Source organism: Podarcis tiliguerta (assembly GCF_965153285.1).
Source record: "Podarcis tiliguerta genome assembly, chromosome: 5".
NCBI lineage: Eukaryota > Metazoa > Chordata > Lepidosauria > Squamata > Lacertidae > Podarcis > Podarcis tiliguerta.
The window spans coordinates 16,979,103-16,992,156 of NC_139538.1; positions in this window are offsets into that span (position 1 = coordinate 16,979,103).

Sequence of the window (13,054 nt, forward strand, 5' to 3'; positions counted from 1 at the left end):
TCTATGAAATCTGAGAGACATCGGATGAGAAACTGTTGGAGAAGGTGTTGTAGATTAGTGCTAGAATTCCTGCTCCGTGATTGCAGTCATGGGATTGCTGTCTTTCACATGATGGTATATGTTTTGACTCCACAGAGTGGGAAGTGACAGAGACAGGATGTTTGTGTTACTGTGTTCTGTGAAGTGGGACTATTGTCCTTTGTTCTTTCTTTTTGCTGTCTGATTCTAGAGAGAGAGGGAGCCATGTTGCTGAGTTCTGTCACGTGAACTGTGCAGACTCTGTGGATCCCTAAGTGTGCCAATGTCTGTTGGCATCAGTCACTGTGATGTTCAGTCAGAAGAAAGCTTTTGTAGCTCCCAAACGAAAGACCAGGAGAGAGAGAACATGCCAGTTGGGTATGTGTCTCTACCAGGATCCTACTCGAGTGCAGGACGAGCTCCTGACACCTTTGCATACACAGAAGACCCTATCCCAGGGATGGCTCAAAATACTTCCTGCCTGAAACCTTGGAGAGTCACTGTCAGTCAGGGTGGACAACACTGAGCTAGATGGACCCATGATCTGACTCAGTATAAGACAGTCTCCTATGTGAACTTAATACTGGGGGTATTAATCTGCTCACTGAATGTGTGACAAAGAGAGTGAGAAGTCGTCCAGCAGCTCCATGATGCAACCCATCAGATTCCCACTTAGGTGCCACACATTCACAGTTAGCATGAAGGGGGCCTGCACACTGATTGATGGATGTCCATAGGAGGTCCTCCGTGCAAGCAGAAACCCCGACTGCTAAGGGTTCTCATTCACATGCATGATACATGCGCACACATCTGATGCTGACACTAAATTCATGTGGCCATGATATGTTTCAGCATGGATGGTGCATGACCACTTGACACAGTCCTGCTACTTCCATCATGTGAATGTGTTTCTCTGTGCAAGCAGTATCCCCAACATCCTTCCAGAAGTTTAAACAATAGTTCATAGTATAACACGAGTTCCACCTGCTCTCGCAGCGGCTCCCCGGTGTATAATGGAAAACACAACCGCGCTGCCCTTTATACCTTACAAACATACAATTTGTCCAGCTCAAAGATTAATGCAAGCACTGACCTGAAGTTTTTGTCTGTTGGGATATGCAAAGCGAGCATCTCCAACAGCATTCGAAACATAGACGGAAGCGAAGAAAGGTTAAGCACAGGCTTTTCATTAGCTTTCAAGCTCAATTACAGATTCAGTTGATGCGCTTTTTATATTTGGCAACACTGGAAACCTTTTCTCTGGGTGAACTGCTTGATTGGTTAGTTTGGCAAGCAACAGTGCTAATAACATTGTCTTCAAAAAGGAAATGGGGAAAAAACAAACCAAAAACACCAATGGCTCATAATGTATCTTGATACCTGCAAGCTCCTTTTCCATACCTATTTTTTTTTGTGTGGCTCTTTGTGGGTATTATGCCTGAAGCCATTAACACAGTTAATTCAGACTGAGGTTCCACAATGGCTTTCTCTGCGTGGATGGAAGGATTTTAAAGCCTATGGGTCACTTTCCTTGATGGCAATGGCGGGTGGGGACAGAGTAGAAAGTGGATGTGGTCAGAAGCACAAGTGTTTGTGTGTGTGACAACATAATGCTAAAGTGCATTACTTCAGCTGCCTCTTCATTCTCCATCTAGGCATCTGCTTGTGGGATGGCAACCTTGTCATATTATTGGAAAAGAGCTTATAGTGGGGTTGGACAGCTGAAAAAACACCACCACATCTGGCAACCAATGTGCCCCTTTGGTTTCAGATAGTACATGGGGTAGACAGGTCTAAAAAGCCTGGGACACCACTTTTCATGGCCCTCAAGCATCTATGGTGGCTCATTTACCAGAAGGAATGTATTTAGTTTTAACTCTGGAAGTGTATGCTCAATTCCGACCAAACTAAGCCTCCTGATGTATATTGTGCTTGTTGCTTGTTCCCTCTTCCATGAGACAACCCTTTAGATATCTGAAGGTAGCTATCCTTTTCCCTCTCAGTCTCCTCTTTCCCAGGCTAAACATACCCAACTCCCTCAGCTGTTCCTCCTAAGCCTTGGTTTTCAGACCCTTGATCATCTTACAGTTCTCCAGGACACGGACCAAGGCAGATTAGAGTGGGACTATTACTTCCCTTGCTCAAGACACCATATATCTGGTGATGCAGCCTATTTTTCCAAGATTGCAAATCACTGCCAGGTCTTCCAGACCCCAATTCAACTGTAAAAATGCTTAGCCTTAAAGCCCTGGACCTATCTGTCTGTGGTTTTCTAGGTTTCTTACCCAGGAACACCTATCTCACACCTGAAAGGCCAATTGCTCACAAATGCTAGATCAGCATGATTTCTGTTTTACCTACCCCAAAACTATATCAGCAGATCTTGCAGGTAAACTGTTCCTCCCTGTGATTTGGTAGGATTCATGCTTAACAATTTAATCAAATGCCACCCTACTCCCAAAGCTATAGGCATTTCTTTCTTTTTCTTTTAAAAACAAACTTTAAAGGTACCTGGAACAAAAGCGCCTAGACCTAGCTGTCTGTAGTTTGGCAGACTTTATCAACTTGGAAGAGGTTAGTTTGCCTGCAAATTTCATCCACTTCTGTCAAAGGCAAAAAAATCAGCTGCAGCTATTTTTAATCTCACTATAGTGAACTGGGGGTGGGAGTGGTAATGGAGCAGATACAGTTTGACCCTGCATAAAATTGGGCAGCAGTATGCTTTCCAAAGTACTGAATCAGGATCCAAATGAAATCTTATGGTAGTTGCACACCCCTTTGTATATAGCATATATATGTGCACAAAAAATATTATTAAATATTTAGATGAATTACACCAGATACGAACAGTGGTGTCCCCTGCAGTGATCTAAAAAAGCCCATTCAGAATGAAAACAAGCGGCAGATGTTATTTTATGGGGACTGTTAAAACTGAGCTCCGTTTGCCAAGTTTTCCCAGTGCCCTTTTAACTCTTCGTAGAGATTATGTCTTATGTGTTTATGGTCTCTGGGAAATGATGGACGGTACAGCAGTGGATAATAATTTGGCTTTCAATGATGCTCTGCAATAGTACTAGGCGATCAGCTTCTCAGGGATGTGATTAGGTTAAATGTAAAAAATACATGGAAATGACTTGCAGATGAGAATTGAGCAGCATGAACTCACTTCCTTATTAATAGGCTGAGATGACAGTGAGACAATTTCATAGAATTTTCACTCTTAGCAGAATACAGATCTACCTCCTGGGATGGCTTCTCCTGCCATAGCCTTAACCTAGACTTCTAAACAAGTCCACAGAAGGGCTGCAGCAATTTCTTACTGGCTGACTTGCCCACCTGCAGCTAAGCTCCTTTCGTGAGTTGCCTGGCCTGATGCTGGGAACCCAGTGCTATATGTACTGTAAAAGCATGCTGTGTGGAAAGCCACCAGAGCCACAGATTGGAACAGATGTTTAGCCTGTGCACATCACTGTACTGCAACTCCCATCATTCCCTGTTGTTGGTAATGTTGGTTCAGGGTCTTGGAAGTTGGAGTCCATCAACATCTGGAGACCACAGGCCCTAGAACAAAGCAAAAGCTGGTTTTGATCAGGTCCTAAATGGGTCAGAGACCATTTCCTTTATAGTCCAGCACACTTTCTGTCATTTAACCACTCACATAGGTGCAACCAATACCTTTGGTTTTCCACTTACAATGCACAAAACAAAACAACTCTACTGGGAATGAATATTAAAAAGAAAGGAAGTTTGGAAGTTGAAGGCTATTAGGTTAGGGCAGGGATGCCAACTTGAATAAAATATTGGGAGGGGGGCAAGTAAGTCCCACCCCGCATAATCGATCACATGAGGCGCATCATTTGAATGACAATGCCCATCAACTTTGGAGGGCCAGGCCCCCTCAAATATTTTATTGGGGGGACTGAAGTCCCTATGGCCCCTAGACGTTGGCTCCTATGAGTTAGGTTAGGGCTAGGGTGGGAAAAAACCCCAGTAGTCACTTCAAACTGATGGCAGTCTTTCTCCTAAATAGCTAGCAGTGGAAATCTTCCACTATACCTGAGGGCTACTTATGGGGTCCAGAGCAGGCTTGCATGTATAACTCCAAAATTTCACCACCATTTCCCACACATCTGCTATTGAGGCGGCTGCCTCACTCTGCCCAGTGATAGTGCTTGCCCTGAACGACCAAATAAATGTACACTATGTATTTCAGTTTGTGATTCACCCTCTCACACTGACTGACTGGGGAAACCCAGCCAGATGGACGAGGTATAAATAATAAATGATGATAATGATGATGATGATGATGACCTGGGATCCAGATGATTTGAAATTGTTCATCTTTTAGGCCTTCTTTGATTGGTGGAATAATGTGTACTCTCTCTAACTGCATTTGCAGTTGTAAAATAACTGTCAAAGATTAAAAAAAAGATACAGTAAATAAATGGAAAAGACCACTCTCCGATAGAGATGGTAAAATTGCAGCAAACCATAAGTTAAAGGCCATGCCAAATATATCTGTTACTTCCCATTGCAACATCTTGTGTTTACATTATCGTCTTTATGATGCTATAATTAAGGATTCATTGCCGCTTCCATTGTAAACCTTCTTGGGCACGAGTTCATAACTCAGACCTCTTAATCTACATCATGTTGAAACTTGGCATACAAACTGTCACTTGGAATGCAAATTAATGTAAAAGAAAGGCTTTGATGGTTTATGCCTCATTTTTGCAGACAATACACAGTGGTAAATAGGCACAAAATCTTTGGAACTAATTCAGTTCCTAAGGCATCAATGGACAACAGATGACTACCTGTGCCTGCTACTTTTTCTTTGTGATTGAGGGGGGTGGGAAATGCACCTATTATCTATCAGTGCTTGAATTCAAGGTCACCCGAGTCATCTTCAGGCATTCGGGACTTGTATTGGTTGAAGGGTGTAGGGTTCTCAATCACAAGGAGGACAATGTGCATTAAACTGAATGTACTTAAGCCCGTGTGAATTTGTCAATTTTGGTAGATCTCAGTTTCTCGTTTTTCCAACTTTACACTCATTTCTTCATTTTCCCACACCAGTTGGTCTTTCTGAAAATTGTAATTTGTTTTAATGTGAATCTCTCCTAATATAGTCATTTAGGTAGCTTTCCCTAATACATGAACTTTTTAGTAAGCAATTTCCCCTAATATAATGCATTTTTTGATATTATTTTCACCAATGTGCATTGTTATGCACAGTTTTCCCCAAAGAGCGAACCTATGCATAAGAAGCTGGTGCAGGATCGCTTCCTTGAGAGAAGGGAGAGCTTGGGTAACCGCAATATTGGATATGCTCTTATATATATATGATTGGAATATATTGGAATTTGCTGCCAAGGAGTGTGGTGGAGTCTCCTTCTTTGGAGGTCTTTAAGCAGAGGCTTGACAACCATATGTCAGGAGTGCTCTGATGGTGTTTCCTGCTTGGCAGGGGGTTGGACTCGATGGCCCTTGTGGTCTCTTCCAACTCTATGATTCTATGATTCTATGATTCTATAATTGGTAAGCATTTTATGTTGTTATTATTTTATTTTAAATTTGCTTTTAATGCTTGCTTTTGTGAGTTGCTTCGAGTTCACCTTTGTGGAAAAAAAGCTGCAATCAATCAATCAATCAATCAATCAATCCATCAATCCATCCATCCATCCGTCCGTCCGTCCATCAATAAATAAATAAATAAGCTTAGCTATCAAGGCCAGCAAAATATTTGGAGACTTCTGTAAAACACCTATGTACTACACAATAGGCTTAGCAGATCAAGTGCCACAAAAACTTAGCTGATATGGAACCATCGCTTTTGTTGGGTAAAGTCGCTAAAGTAACACTGACATATCCTGCATCTCTAACAGTCAATTGTTCCCGCTAATACCTTGTTCTTATTGGGAGCAGGGATGCGGGTGGTGCTGTGGTCTAAACACTGAGCCTCTTGGGCTTGCAGATTGGAAGGTCGGTGGTTCGAATCCCCGTGACGGGGAGAACTCCTGTTGCTCTGTCTCAGCTCCTGCCCACCTAGCAGTTTGAAAGCACACCAGTGCAAGTAGATAAATAGGTACCGCTGCGGCGGGAAGGTAAACACCGTTTCCATGCGCTCTGGTTTCCATCACAATGCTCCATTGTGCCAGAAGAGGTTTAGTCATGCTGGCCACATGACCCAGAAAGCTGTCTGTGGAAAAACACCGGCTCCCTCAGCCTAAAAGTGAGCTGAGCGCTGCAACCCCATAGTCGCCTTTGACTGGACTTAACCATCCGGGGGTCCTTTACCTTTACCTCTTATTGGGGTTGTAAACTTGCACCACCACTTTTGGAGAGAAAGCGAGAGAGAGCGCACATGTCAAGAATTTGTATATTGGATTCAACCAGGTGAGCCTTCACTGCAGTCTGAAGAGATGCATCCTTGGATAGGTCAGTTTGCTAGAGTGTGGGGCTGACAATGCCAAGGTTGCAGGTTCAATCCCCATAAAGGACAGCTGATTAGATGATCCACAAGGTCTCTTCCAACTCTATGATTCTATGAGATATCCCTCCACAGTGATAAGGAGTTCTAGGCCATGCAGACTAACCATCTCATTGGCAACAAACCAAAGGTACAAACCTGTCTGCTATCTAGCATTTGGCCATCATGTGTTGATATGTCCTAAGTTCTGCTCTCCTGTTTTCCCCAGGGGATTTTTTGTGTGCGCAGATTGTCGGTGCGGCATCCACAGTTTCTCTCAGCATGTTGTCACAAATGATAAATGAGTGGAGCCTTCTCTTTGTCCTCCAGATTCTGCATTTCATGCCTTGCTTTGTCCTGGATTTAATTGCCTCTTTCTTTAGTCAAGTCTAAAGATACCAGTGACAAACTAGCTCCGTGTGTGTGTGTGTGTGTGTGTGTGTGTGTGTGGAGCATGGACTTTTGTTTTGTTCTTGATTCTCATATCAAGCCATTCACCGTGAACCACTCATCAAAGGTCTCCATGGGGCTTCCTGTTGCCATGGTTTCTCCACAATTTCTGCAGGAACAAGCTTGGGATGGCATGTCAGTGGGGCATCTCTCATGTGCAGGAATGCAGATGATGCTTGGATCGGAACTCATTTTAGGTGACTTGGTTTCCAGTCCCTCTCTGATTCAATGTCTTTCAGATGCTGTTGGACTCCAAATCCGATCTGCCCAGGACAGCATGACTGATGGTCAGGGTTGATGACAGATGGAGTCCAGCAACATTAAGAGGGTCACATGTTGGCCATCCCTCTTCTACCCTCCCCCTTTAAAAACACACACACTTCCCTTGAAGTTATCCAGTCCCTAACAAGCAGAGATTTGTGTTGTGAGTGATCTCCTGAGTGACATAGACACTGTTAGGCAGTTGAATGTGCATGCGTACTCAGTCTGTTTTCCTCACTTCCTACCACCCATATCTGAGTGGCCTCGGGCACAGGCAACCCACGCTATGGCACAGCAACAAAGCACTTTTTCTATGCCATAAATTCCACTTGAAGAGATCAAGGTACTTGGTTCAGCTGTCCCATTGAGATCTGTGGGATATAAAAATGCTTAGCTTTGAGTGGCGCATGGTCAGAGTTTATTCTTACTGCCCACGGACCATAATAATAAAAAAAAATAATTAAAATGATAGAATACAGCAGTATTCTAGAAAGAAATCATCAACAAAAAAATCCATGCAGAACATATCATTACACTGTAGAAAGTAATGTTAATGTATTAAATATTAACTGTGAAATCCTGTACATGTCTGCTTAGAAAAAACGTTCCATTGAATCTAATTAATCTTACTCCCTGGTAAGTGGATATCTGACTACAGCCTAAAAATAGCATTTATTTATTAGTTAAATTGGTATAGTACCTGTCACCCTTGGATCTCAGAGCGGTTCACAACATAAAAATATAAGATAAAAAACATAAAATGCATAATAAAAATGAGAACAAAAACAACCAATATCCCCATCTCATCTCCTCCCACAATATTTAGGCTGCACTTCCCGATAGACCATACCCTCCAAAGTTTTTCCAAATGAAAAACAAACCCTCCCAACATTTCTCTGAAGGAAATAGGGACGTCATAAGGAAAAGCGGGACATTCTGTGATCAAATCAGAAACCAGGATGACTTCTGTAAATCCTGGGACAGTTGGAGAGTCTGTATATACCAACCTGGGAACATGTGCCATTGAACTCAATGGGACTAATGTCCAAGTAGACATGTACATGACTCCATCTCGGAAAGTGTTGGACTCTCCTTCACTGGAGGTTTCTAAATGGAGGTTGGATGGCCATCCATCAGGGAAGGAATCTTTAGCAGTGTTTCCTGCATTGCAGAGTGTTGGGTGGGCTAGATGACCCTTGGTATCCTTTCCAACTGTACAAATCTATGAAATAGTTAAACTAATAAAGAATCAATTTAGATATGCACATTGTAGGAATCGGGCCTTTAAGTGAGGCCACACCTATCCATTGGAACTCTCTGCCGTTGAATATCAGATAAGAGCCATCTCAAAGAACTTCCTATCAGCACCTCTAAAAGACCTTCCTATCTTCAACAAGCCTTTTTGTAGATGTTGTGGCACACCACCAAAATCTCCAGGGGTTCCCGGTGTTTAACCAGAGTCCTTCAGGAATGAGGCACAGAGCAGACAGTCATGTCCTTATGATATATGATTTATTTACACATATATGCAACCTGAGCCAACGATGGAGGGGCTCTCAGAATTAACGCCTCAAGAGGACCTTATTTCCCTCATAGCTGCAGCCTTGGATTCAAACATAAATCAACTATTGTTGGCCCTCTCTGGCTTCTCAGTCTGCAGTTTTTCTTCTAGCTTCTGGCTCTCATTACAGTAATACCTCCACGAACGTCCGCCTCATCTAGCGTCCATTCCGACGAACATCTGCGGTAAACCCGGAAGTACAGGAATGGGTTACTTCCGGGTCTGCAGCTTGCGTATGTGCAGAAGTGCAAACCGCTCCCTGTGTGTATGTGCAGACGTGGTACTTTGCCCTGCGTCCTTTTCAGCCAGTGGTCGGGGCTCCGGAATGGATCCCGGCCGCCAAACAAGGTACGGCTGTATTCAACTCCTCTCAATTCTTCATTTGTCTTTCTAACTACCTTGCCATCTTGCACAGAGCCCCTTCCTTTGTTCCCCTTAATGGCCCATCACCCAGGCTATCGGCTCACCAGGATGCTAGCCTACAGTTAAAAGGGGCTCTCATGCATTCAGCCTACTCCTGAAAAAAGCTCATAATGACAGTGGTACCTCGGGTTACATATGCTTCAGGTTACATACGCTTCAGGTTACAGACTTCGCTAACCCAGAAATAGTACCTCGGGTTAAGAACTTTGCTTCAGAATGAGAACAGAAATCCTGCGGTGGCGGCGCAGCAGCAGCAGGAGGCCCCATTAGCTAAAGTGGTGCTTCAGGTTAAGAACAGTTTCAGGTTAAGAACGGACCTCCGGAACGAATTAAGTACGTAACCAGAGGTACCACTGTATTTTTATCCTGGTCTGTACACGTATTAGATCTGAATTTGTTTTTATATGTGTTTTTATCGTTCGTGGTTTTATTGTAAATCATTCCGGGCTGTTCCATGGGAAACGATCCATCGATGAAATAAAAACAAAAGAAAATGATTGGTTAATTCATTACATGCAGACCCACCAGTGTCCAAAATCTTCCGTCACAACTCTGCAACTTTTTGTGTGTGCAATTCCTCCTTGTAGACTCCCAGGTGATGTGTTTGAAAACCATACTGTGGGAGTTAATGGATATGACCTCCCAGATATGAGAAGCCAAGCATCCTGATACACTGTCTGGGTAGATATTGAAGGCTGGAGTATGTTTTATAACACTTTCCCTTCCTGATAAGCGGCAGCAGTTTTCAGCTTATCGGGAAGGAGCAAAGATGGCAGGAAACATAAATGTCATCGTTGTACAACAGGAAACAGGTGACTCCACCAAGCTGATCCACTGCTACTCATATGTTCCAATATAGTGATATGTCCGAGTAGATTAATCTAGCCCAGACTATGAGAGGGAAAACAGCTGTATCACACAGACTCGGTTGGTTAATGCTAGGCAGACTCGGCCTCTGCAAACAGGCTATTTGTGGAAAGCCAAACTCAATTCTTTATCACAAGCATCGAAATAACATTGCTCAGTGTTTCAGAAATAAGCATGTAGCCTGTTCAGAGGCTCACACAGTATTTGCTTTAGGACTGTACAGGATTCCACCTTTATTACTCCCACTACCAAGATGTATGCGTTTGTTTATTGAATAATATAAATATATTATATATATTTGAAACATGCATTCATCAAATTATCTCAAGGATGCCAGGAACAGTATTCACCAGCCACTAAACGCCTGAGTAAACAGGAAGGTTTTCAAATTCCTCCTGAAATTTAATCATGATGGAGACAGGCACACCTGGGAACCACCACTAAAAAGGCCCTGTGGAGGGTCAGAGCCAACCAGGCAGTAGTATATAGCACTACTAAACCATTGCTGAGAATAGCATTTATACAGTCTAACCTTTCTTATTCTATATCTTGGCTGTGAATCCTGGAAGACCTGCTCCATGCCTTGTAGGTCTTTTTCCATGGCGTGGAAGAGCAAGGCCCTGACTGACTCCAGCTACATAAACTGAGGTTGCTGAACAGAGTCTTGGTCTGGGATGTTGTTTGGGGTGTTTTGTTGGTATGGGAGGGTTGTTGCTGTTGTCTTTTTGTATCTTTATTTCAGTTCTTGTTGTGATTTATGTGGAAATTGTCCAGTTGTTTTTGTTGTTGTTAACATTTTATTTATTGTTTAGGACTGCAGATGGTCACAGCAGTCACAAAATTAAAATATTGTCTGCTTCTAGGGAGAAAAGCAATGACAAACCTAGACAGCATCTTAAAAAGCAGAGACATCACCTTGCCAACAAAGGTCCGTATAGTTAAAGCTATGGTTTTCCCAGTAGTGATGTATGGAAGTGAGAGCTGGACCATAAAGAAGGCTGATCACCGAAGAATTGATGCTTTTGAACTATGGTGCTGGAGGAGACTCTTGAGAGTCCCATGGACTGCAAGAAGATCAAACCTATCCATTCTGAAGAAAATCAGCCCTGAGTGCTCACTGGAAGGACAGATCCTGAAGCTGAGGCTCCAGTACTTTGGCCACCTCATGAGAAGAGAAGACTCCCTGGAAAAGACCCTGATGCTGGGAAAAATGGAGGGCACAAGGAGAAGGGGATGGCAGAGGATGAGATGGTTGGTCAGTGTTCTCGAAGCCACCAGCATGAGTTTGACCAAACTGCGGGAGGCAGTGGAAGACAGGAGTGCCTGGCGTGCTCTGGTCCATGGCGTCACGAACAGTCGGACACGACTAAACGACTAAACAACAACAACAGTCATGTATTTTTTCATGTTGTAAGCTGCCTTGATGTCAGGGAGCCAGCCAGCAATAAATCACATGGAGTATATGAATTAAACTCTTTCTTAGAAGAAACAAGGCCTGCTCACCAGCAGAGCTTTTTGTACGTTTTTAAGCACCCAGCGATTGGTGAACATTTCTCAGCCTATTACAAGGCGCGCGGGGGGGGGGCATAATAAAGTCATAGCAATGATTTCAGAGATGGAGTGGGAATCTCCATTTCCCCAGGGCTTCTTTTCAAGCCATTTGGGAATAATTCCTGTGTTTTGAATTTGAGGTACCAGGAACCTAGGAAACCAATTTGGCAGAGCTCATCCGCAGGTCTGATTATTTGCCAGAGTGTTACATTTCCACAAAATAAGGGTGACAGAACTTTGTAGCACCGGCGTTGGCAGATGGAAATGAGAGCTGTTGTGAAAATATCTGAAGCAATACTGTTCCTTGGGATTGCATCCGTTGTTCTAGTAAAATAGTCATGTCGCCTGAGCAAACAATATGTCGAGAGCGGCAGGACTGTAAGCAAACAAAATGCCATCTTGTGGACAAACTGAGGATTTGAATATAATTTAAAGTGAACTATTATCCTTTACAGGCTGCTGTTTACGGCGGCTCTTGAGTTGATTCCCATCTGCGGACTCCCCCTCCCCATTGTAATCTGCTAAAGCAGAAATAATTCTGGATCGGCTATAGTAACAAAGAGGCCTTTGGCACCGTAAAGACTAAAACTGCAATCCTAAATCCATTTGCCTGGGAATAAACTTCACTGAATTCAACAACGCTTACCGTATTTTTCGCTCCATAAAACACACCTGACCATAAGACACACCTAGTTTTTAGAGGGGGAATGCAAGGAAAAAAAATATTTAAAGGGAGCGCTGAGCAGAACCTGTATGCATCCCAGGCTCTGCTCAGTGCTCCCTTTCACGAGCTGCGTGGAGCGTGTGTGCGGCGCTTGCAGGCTTTTCCCCGAGGTGGGAGAAGGGCAGCCCATCACTGAAAAGCCTCCGCGTGGCTCTTTAAAGGGAGCACGGCTCTTGGGGGCTTTTCCGGGAGGTGGGGGAAGGGACTGAGGGGCAAAGCCAGAAGCTAGAACAGCAAGAACAGCAAGAGGGAGCGCTGCGCAATGATCCCTCTTGCTGTTCTGGCTTCTGCATTCGCTCCATAAGACGCACACACATTTCCCCTTACTTTTTATAGAGCGAAAAATACGGTACACCCGAGTAGGCATGGTTAGGGCAAAAGTATAACAAATTTATTCCAAGTGGGACCTGTTCCAAGAAGGACGTTGCATGGAGTGCTCCTGTTTACTCTTCCAATTTGCCAGCCAGGCCTTCCTTAATCAAACCATTCCGTTCTCCCTCCCATCTGGTTTTCCAGTCTCCTCTCCCGCCACCTCATCATATTCTGAAGACACGCTTCTTTACCCTGCCCTTTGACACCCAAATACATGCATTTTAGGAACCCACCCCATTCTTCTGATTATAAACAATTTTATAATCTTGTATTTTAATCTTACTTTAACCCACCATGGAATTTTATGATGAAAGCTAGGTGAGAAATCCTATTATTATCATCATTGGGAAACTGA